This window comes from Pungitius pungitius, chromosome 19, assembly GCF_949316345.1.
Source record: "Pungitius pungitius chromosome 19, fPunPun2.1, whole genome shotgun sequence".
NCBI classification, from domain to species: Eukaryota; Metazoa; Chordata; class Actinopteri; order Perciformes; family Gasterosteidae; genus Pungitius; species Pungitius pungitius.
Window position 1 is genome coordinate 1,648,378 of NC_084918.1, and position 9,108 is coordinate 1,657,485.

The window sequence follows — 9,108 nt, forward strand, 5'->3', positions numbered from 1 at the left end:
AATTTAATCAGCACACTGTAAACATCAATTTGGAAGTACACACCACATTTGTGTTTTGTGTCATCTTCATATTTATTTTAATCAGGGCAATACAAGTCAATTGGAAAAATGCTAAATTACTGTATAAAAAATGCTATTTAGACCTATTTAGCCTTCTAATGCCAAACAATGTTCCAGTTGAGCAATGAATCGCATCTCTGTGAAGCTTTTATTGTTTGGCCCTTTAGACCAAAACATTGTTGAGCATTTGGAGGACTTTCTCAGCTCGTGCTACACATTGATATTTGTTCCTTTTGTCTCAACACAACGAGAACAATCGCCAACGCAGACTCAAAAATAAAACAAGATAAACCCTCAGCGATCACCGCTTCGCTGGCAGCGCGTTAAAACGACGCCATTCGGCGGCCTGCTTCACGTGCCGCGTGGGCTCCGAGCTTCTCTCTCCACACGGGTGATTATTGTGAAAGTGAGAGCCTGCAGGAGCGGATAGATATCGACTCCCCCCCGCCCCCCCCGCTCTGCCGTCACCTGCTCGCAGCCCCGAGGAGCCACGCCGAGCGTATACCTGCCCGGCACCGCCGAGACCCACTAATGATGACGCATGTCACCCAAATACTTCAGGTCTCACGGAGAAACAGCTCGGTTTGTGAATGAACCCCAGTAAAGGATGTGCTGAGAGGCCTACGCCGTGAAATGGATGATTAAACAGAAGACTCTTTTGGTTTAAGTCACTTTGTGTTGCTGAGGTTTTCTCCATACTGGGCTCATTGCATAGCAACAGCACACTTATGAATGTCTAAGAGAAGTTCACATAGTGTGCTCATTTTAGGATTCATACATGTATTCAGGGTTTCCAGTAGGGCCGTGTTTACATGACTTTGAATACAATCATTTGCCTCACAGCGTGTGCCTGAATAAACCCGCATTCATCCTCCGTGTGAACGGCTCTGTTTTAGCGCCTGTTCATCTAAGCTTCTTGAATAAATCCACCCTGCTGTGATTGTCCTCTGACTAAAACAGCTAAAACTGAATAACATGTTGGGTAACACATGTTGTTTTATTATACAGGCAGGCCAAACATCACAATAAAAACAGACTGGGTTTTCCAATGTCAATCTTTTTTCTGCAGCCAATGACATTCTGAGTGGTAACATCTTGACTGTTTAAGTGTATAACTTTAGATATTGTGTTTAAATACAAAAAAAAGTTAAACTCACAGAACCCAAGTGGACTGAGAGAGATTCCCATCAGTCGATTAATGACTCGGAGGGAGGCAAACAGGTGAGTCTCATCTCACTTCCCCCCCAGGGCTCCTGAGATGTTTGTTCTGGTCGATTTACATCCACAGCCCTACTATTAAGATATCGATCCAGTTTCAAGGTGGACATGGTAAATGTATCTCTAATGAACTTATCAACACTGTGACACGTGAATATGTGGAGGTTCACCAGTAAATGTAACACATAAATGTGTGTTGGCGCCATAGATGTTTTAATTAAAAACCACATTAATGTGAAATGTTGCTGGCCTCGGAAAATATTTCGTTTTTTTTTCCCATCCAGCGGCATGAATCAAAGGAAGTGTGTGAATGCGACCCGCTGCGCATGGGACCCACGAGCCCAGTGAGAGGTGATTATTCCTCCATCAGCCTCCCCCTCATGCATCGTGTCTGTCCACTAATTTGACCCCAGTGACCCGCAGGCCCCGCGGAGGATTCTCTCCGCTCACGGCGTGATTAGAGCCCGAGTACAGCACGCCGCGCGCTTCCAATGTCAGAAAGTGGTCCGCCCAGCGACGCGGGATGAAACGGGATGAAACGGGACGGGCGGCTCCTGACGGGGGGGCCCGACGGCCGCGCCGGCGTTATTAGTGCGGCTCGCCGAGGGAGGAGAGGGCTGCGGATGGCTCAATCCGACGGAGGAACAGCGCGGGGGACTGAAGATTGATTTGCTGCTTCCTTTGATTACCGCGAAACGCGCCAATTCATTCCTTCTGATTCGTCCGATGCAAAGACGGCGGTTCACCCGAGCAATCTTCTTTTTTTTTTTTTGAAAGGCTGTTTGTGTGCACAGCTCGAGAGGATCGGGCCTCCTGTCAGGATTCATAATGCGTCGCGGTTGCTACTGCGGCCGCAAAACACCAACAGATGCAAAGTACCCGCAATCAATAATGCAGGTGAGATATTGGCGTCCAGACCAGACGTGACAGCACACGCCGTCCACCGGAGGTTTTGTGTCTTTTTTCCGGGCCGGCACTATTCAAACTTGTCCCCTTTATAGCGAACCGTTTTCCCCCGAATAGAGGTACAAGCACAAACTCGATCGCGTCAGCTTAATGTGGCTAAAATGTAACTGAAAGGGCGTTATTTTTAACACATATTGATTCCATAACGGCCCATTTGGCTACTTGGGAAGCTTCAGGTACCCAACCCTGAGTGCACAATTGATCTTTCCATTAACTGACCTTTAGAAAAGAGAAACCCACGTCTATCAATAGAAAGACTTCCGAAACGTGGCGTTAAATGAAATATGCTAAATGGGGGATTATACTTTTATGGGCTGCTATTTTTAGAGAGACACTTTGCCCGTTCGGTACCAAGCGGACGTCTCCGCGCCTCGGCCCTCTCTCTCTCCCCCGTTGTCTCGACAGGTCGTGCAATCACTCACCTTCCATCCGAGGGCCCAAGCAAGCTACGGCCAGGTGGCTCACCTCAGGACGGATCGTCACCTGTTTGTGAGCCAGACGAGTCCCAGCGTGGCCAGACAGGAGCCCGGGGACGAGGACAGAAGAGCGCGAGGCTTAGCTCGCTGCCCTGCCGCCTTGAAATGTGCTGACACCTGTTACGACACACACACACGCACACACTCACACACACACACACCTTCTCTCACGCCAACTTTCTTTAGACAATATTTGATGTGATATTGCAAAACAATGAAACACACAGAGCTGAATAACCAGGGGGAATGTTCCACTACAGCAGCATTAGCAGCATCAGCTGCACCATGAAAACAAAAACGATGACAAATCGGATTTATAAAAAAAGACACGAATTCAATATGAAAGTCTTTCTGTAAATGTACACTGATTAAATAATACAATGTCATATCGGAGGTCATGTGGGTGAATGTAAAAACATGTATCCAAACAAAATTAAGCATTTATAAATTCAGAATTGTGTAGGGCATGAACTGTGATATGTGTCCCTTCCAAAATAACCAAAAACCGACATGAGGGCTTGTTTCATCGAAAGCACAACAGAAACTGGATTTAAATATTCAAGAAAAAACAAGTTGAAAGCAATAAAAAGATAATACGAATCATTTCTTTGGGCTTAGTGATGGTAGCATTTCCAGCGCATCCTTTTCCTAAAATGTATATTATATACATATAGATTCATTTTGTGTAGCAGTTGCAATTTGGGAAGCACTCTTCCAGGTCTAAAGCGATTTCAGCGAGTAGTTACTGGCTGAACATTAAAAAAACACAAGGCAGCTTTTTTTTTCCCTCAGGGAAAGAAAACGACTTCTGCGCACAAAGGAAATGCATCAGTGGCATGGCACGCTGCCTGGTTTGTTATAATTACAAGCAAAAGCAGTTCTGAATGGGCATCTTAATGACCAAACAAATTGTTGAATATTTCAAACCCATCTGGATAATTTTCTTAGGGGAAATGTAATTGCTGTTCAGACACGGCGAACGCTATCCTTGTTGTTTACCTGAGAAGTTGCACAAGGCCTCTTCCTTTACTGCCAATTCGCACTGTTTCAGTCAGGTTTCACCCCACCAGGCCGTCGGTGAGGCCTCCGACGCTCATCACAGCCACAGAGATGAAGAGGCAGAATGCGTGGAAACGGTTCCACTTGGGTTTTGACTTTGTGGCTCTGCCGACACGTTGTGTTCAGTTCGCTCTGAGGGCGGCGCGCCGCCAGCAGCAGTCGACTCCTTTTTCGTTAGTATTTGGCTCCATCTCCTGGAAGTGTGCAACCAGAGCACGGAGATGCTGCTTCGCACGTTGTGTTATGGGAGCCGGATCATGAAATAACACACACTTGTGAGATTGACTGAAAACACAACGACAAACATGGCACACGGGAGATGCTGCTGCTCCATCAACAGACCATATGCTGATTGAATGGTACATTGTTCACAGGGCGTGAAGCGTATTCCAGCCTCTGTTGAGACGCACGCTGTGTGCACGTGGGGCGGTTGCTGTGACGTCCTCGGATGGCCGTCAGCAGAGGGCAGCAGAGATCTTTGAGCAAGTACCTGGAAGCAGGACCGAAGGTTTTTCTACCAAATGTAAGGATTGCTATCGCAGCAAAAGAAAGAAAAAGAAAACACATTTTGCCATTTTCAAAAAACATGTGGTAGTAGATTTATCTTCAACGGGAGGTGAATTGTTGCTCTTTCTATTTTTAGAGATGAAGACTGCATCTTCTCAGCCAAGGGTTTACTGGTTTAATTCAATTAATTTGACAGGGATCTTCTCATCGTCAAGTTGGCCACAAAGTAAATACACAAGAAGTCTTTTAATGGATGACAGTGTCAGGTAAATGATGCATGTGGTCATGAATTGTATACCAAAATCACAGTATTTATAATCCCATTACCGGCAGTGACCTCACTTATAAATCCCCCCTCCAATCAGGGAATACTTCTCCTACCAAAACCTGGTGGAACATCGGTTGTTGAAATTACTGCGACAGTTGTGCATGTTGTGTTCCATTAACTGCGGCGTATGAGTTTCGCCATTCTGCGTTTACGATCATGATGGCGGCGACGCCACGCTTCACAGATGAGATGCTGCGGAAACCATACGAGGGTGATTACATCCCCCCGACTCCCACTTGTCCTCGCTCCGACCCCGCTCACAATGAAAATAATCAAAAGGCACGCCGTCATCAAACAATATGAGCCCGGGAACATTTGGCACGCAACTTTAATCTAACCTTCGGGAACCGATCCAGGAAACCAGTCCCCCCCCTCCCCCCCCCCCCCCCCCACCCTCGCTGCTTAGAGGCGTCCTTTCCCGGGCCACAGGTGAAGCGGCTCTGCAGAGAACAACGTAAAAATGGGGTGGCGGCGTCTTGGAAGCGTGTGCTTCGTGGGCCGGGTTTTACGACGCGCCACGTGCCCCCCCCCCCCCCCCCGTAGATAATCTGTGCGACTGCTGCCTCGGAGCTTTTGTGTACCGAGTGTGTTCCAGAGGTCAGCTGCCATCTCATCTCCTGCTTCCAACGTTCGTTAAGCTCCATTCTGCTCAGCGTGTCCAAATGGGGTAATTCTGTGTTCAATTAAGCAGGGCAGACACAGGACATTCAACACAATGTCAATGAGGTGCCACCATGAGTGAGCTATCAATTTGATAGACAGTCGCGGGGAGGTGGATAATAAGCCGGTGCACGTCCCCCAATTCTGCACCACCCAAGGCCATTCCCCCAATTGAATTACAGCGGTGCCTTGGTAAGTCACAGTTGATGGGGCCTCGTGCACGGCACAGAGCCCCCTTGCAGTGACTGACTGGTTGTGCTGTATAATTGCGTGCTTGTCTGTAGCTATCATGGCACTGTCTTCCCAGCAGCCATGGCCACGGAGCCGGTATAAGGAGACCCGCCAGGCCACACAAAGCACTGCGGTTGTCCTCAGGCGAGAGGCCAGTGTGGGAGAGAGGGAGAGGGAGAGGGAGGGGGGGGGGGGGTGAGTAAAGCAGGGAATAAGGGGGATGGGGTGATTCTGCTGTGCACAGCGAGCCAAATATCCCCGGGCCACGGGCCAAGTAGTCGGTCACGAGGAGCGCGTGCCAAGAGGATGCCATCCGGCCAGGTTGCACGGCCAGATAAAAAAGCCCGTAGCTGCACACAGAAAATCCCCCATAATACAACAGGCCCGCTTCTCTTCTCGCCAGCTCGCCCCCTTCCCCCCCAGCGACGCTCGCGCCGCAGAGAGAGAGCTCTGATCTGGAGATTTCGCTGTCCAGGTGTGAAAGTAGAAGCTCATCCTGGGGGTTTGGCCAAAAAAGAAGGGGGGCGGGGGGGGGGGGGGGGGTTGTTTGAGAGAGAAAGAGAGAGAGCATTCAAGGCTTTGATTTTGTTTGGTCACAAAGCCCAGACGCGATGCACTGACGTTACTTTTGTCGGGTTTAGCTAGTAAAGCCTCTGAACAAAAGTTCCTCGGGGGTGTTCGGTGTCTGCAGGACCTGCAGAATCCTCAAAGGATGCAGCCCAGAGGACCATGGCAGACTCTGGAAAAAAACAGTATTTTTGTTGCTCAGGGTTCGTGGCGGCTGTAGACTACAATGAGGTCATCTCATCCAATCCTGCTCGGTCTAGGACACAATAAGGCTGCATTAAAAATGATTTTATTGTCTTCCACGCTGGCAGTTATTGTGTTGATTGTTCAAATAACGATTTAGCTAATGAAATTGAAAATTAATTAAAAATACAGTGCAAAAAACCAACCACTCCAATTTTCCAGGTGGCATCTTCAAATGCCTCTTTTTTTTTTTTAAATGACTTTGCATAAATATACATATTTTAGAGATGAACTAAATAGCTTGATAACTTTAACCAGCAGGGTGGTGTCCAATGTGTGCGTGATATATACACTAAATGCAGGAATGTTCATGCACATGTGATTTCTTAGATACATGTCATGTGATCAACGATCATTTCCTCTGGGTATTGTTAGAGTAGAGCTTCCCATTCCTCTGATAGATTAAAAACGATTAATGTAAAAATACCGGGTCAGTGTTTTGGTCTTTAGATGAAAGCATCCCCACACAATGTTTAATTATTATATAAAATGTTGGCAGCTCACGGGCTTCATACATCACTTCAATACGACTCAAAGGCCATATTTCCCCCTCTTCCTTATTGAATGCATTGGTATTCATCCATCTGGTCCAGTGCCAGCAGCGTTGTTAACAACTTTGATATTTGGAAACATTCAGCAGATATAATGAGGCAATCAGACGGTGTTTAAGGACCAAATGTATCACTTTACATACTTCAACACGGAAATCAACACGGACACAACTTCTGCCCTGAACATTGTTGGAGGTTACAAATAATAAAATACATTTAAAAAAACAGCTTTTTTGGCAAGTAAGGGAATTAGAAAGCCGGAGGCACTGATTCAAGCAATCGCACCTCCTCCGTCATGAGGGAGTAAAATGATCAGATGATGCGTAGGCCGCAGAGTTCAGGGCAGAAAGAATGATGTATGTAGTGTTCTATGAAACCAGACAGTTTTTAGGTATAGAAAGAGACTTGTTCTGTCTTCATCCACTAAATACAACAACAATAGTGTGGCCGCGTGTGCTGTGTGGCTAAAGGGGGAGATGGCCATGTATCTAATAACATGTGCTGCTCACTCAGTGGTAAGGTCTCTGCTGTGGTCCAGGACACAGCTGATGGGTACATGACATGTTTACATGACGTCACCCTGGTAGGACACTCTCTCTCTCTCTCTCTCTCTCTCTCTCTAATCCCCTATGAAAGCGATTTGGACGTCTGTCACTTGCTCGTCTCACAGAACAGATACGCTCTGATTTGATTAAATGTATAAAACCACCCTGAAGCAGTGAGACGTCCTCCGCTGGCATTGAGCGACGCACGATTTGATGAGACAGCTGTCTGAACCACACAAAATACACATCTTTACATCTGCAATTCATCAAGTGAACTGCCACTGATCGAGCCGAGGCTCCTCCTGACATCTCTCCAGTTTCCCCACAGGAAGATTCCCAGATACAGTGGGCGGGACTTAGAACCAATAATCAATACGTGAGCCTGCGCTGAGTGCCGTCACTCGGCCCGACAGCCGAGCGGCGGCGGCGTGGAGTGGGAGACACGTCTCGCCTGGCAGGAGGGGTCCCCGGCCATCTCGTGTGAGGGTGGGGCCGTCAGAGCTCCGTCCCGCTGGGCCGTCACAGTGGCGTTCTTTACACTTTCCAAACATCTGTTCAAGATTCTCTGCTATTGTTACACAAGAGGTCCACATTCCATCAGTTTTGGGGAAATATTTCTAAGTGGCCTTTCAAACTGTATTTCTTCCTGAACCGTGTACCTCATTGGACATTGGGTAAGTGTATCCAGTGTAATGCGGTTGACCCCCATCGAAGACGCCGAGAGGTGATTTACGACGTGATCATTAACGTGTGATCCACGGGACTTTGGTTGGTGTGAGGATCATTAATCTGGCTTCCCATGTTTCCCCCATGAGTACAGCAAACGCTGCCGCCGTGACGGCGGGAGGAATCATCGGGAGGACATCATCCATCCAGCTCACAATTACCTCTAGAAAGTGGCTCAAAAATCATGATTTCAAAAAAAAAAAAAAAAAAACTCCGATTCCCCTTTTCTATTGAAACTTAGTATCCGGTGCTTCTATTTTTAAAGGCCCGGACGGACCTCAAATAAAAGAATGCATCGGGCTGCCGCTGCTCGCCGCGATATAAAAATACCCCCCCCCCCCCCCCCCCCGGTAATGCGTCGCCACATACATCTTATTGCTCCGGGTGTTATGGAGAACAGCATATGAAGCCCATCACTCAACACGGCCCAAACATACACAGCTCTTCGCTGTTTGTGTGTGTGTGTTTGTTGCTGTTTGTGTCAACAAAGAACCCGATCCCCCTTTTTCACAGTCATTGCAGTAAATTGTGTTTGGCCTCCGCCCAACACCTTCCCCGGATGCGAGTCCAAAGGTGACCTCCCCCCCCGATGAAGGGCGCAGATGATGAAGGACTCTTGTCTGCTGTTTCCCTGGAAGCTCTACCGGCTGATGAAGGGTGCCAGCTCGGCTCGACCTCGTCAATACGACTCATATGTTTCATATTTATAACCCGCTCTCCTTTTTACCCTAAGAGCCCGCGATGCATTATTTATGCTGCCCGAGACGATATTGAATTCTGCTCTGACACTTCAGTAAGATACAGACCGTCCGACTTAAGAGGGCAAATCACAACATCCCACCAGGAACGTCCAACCCGCGCCCCCGCGCTTTTCATTCGGCCCCCGAGTGAGTGAACGCGTTTCACTGCGGCGTCGCTTCGTTTAGTGTCTCCACCTGCGGCTTCCGGTGCGTGACGTCCCCAAAAAAATG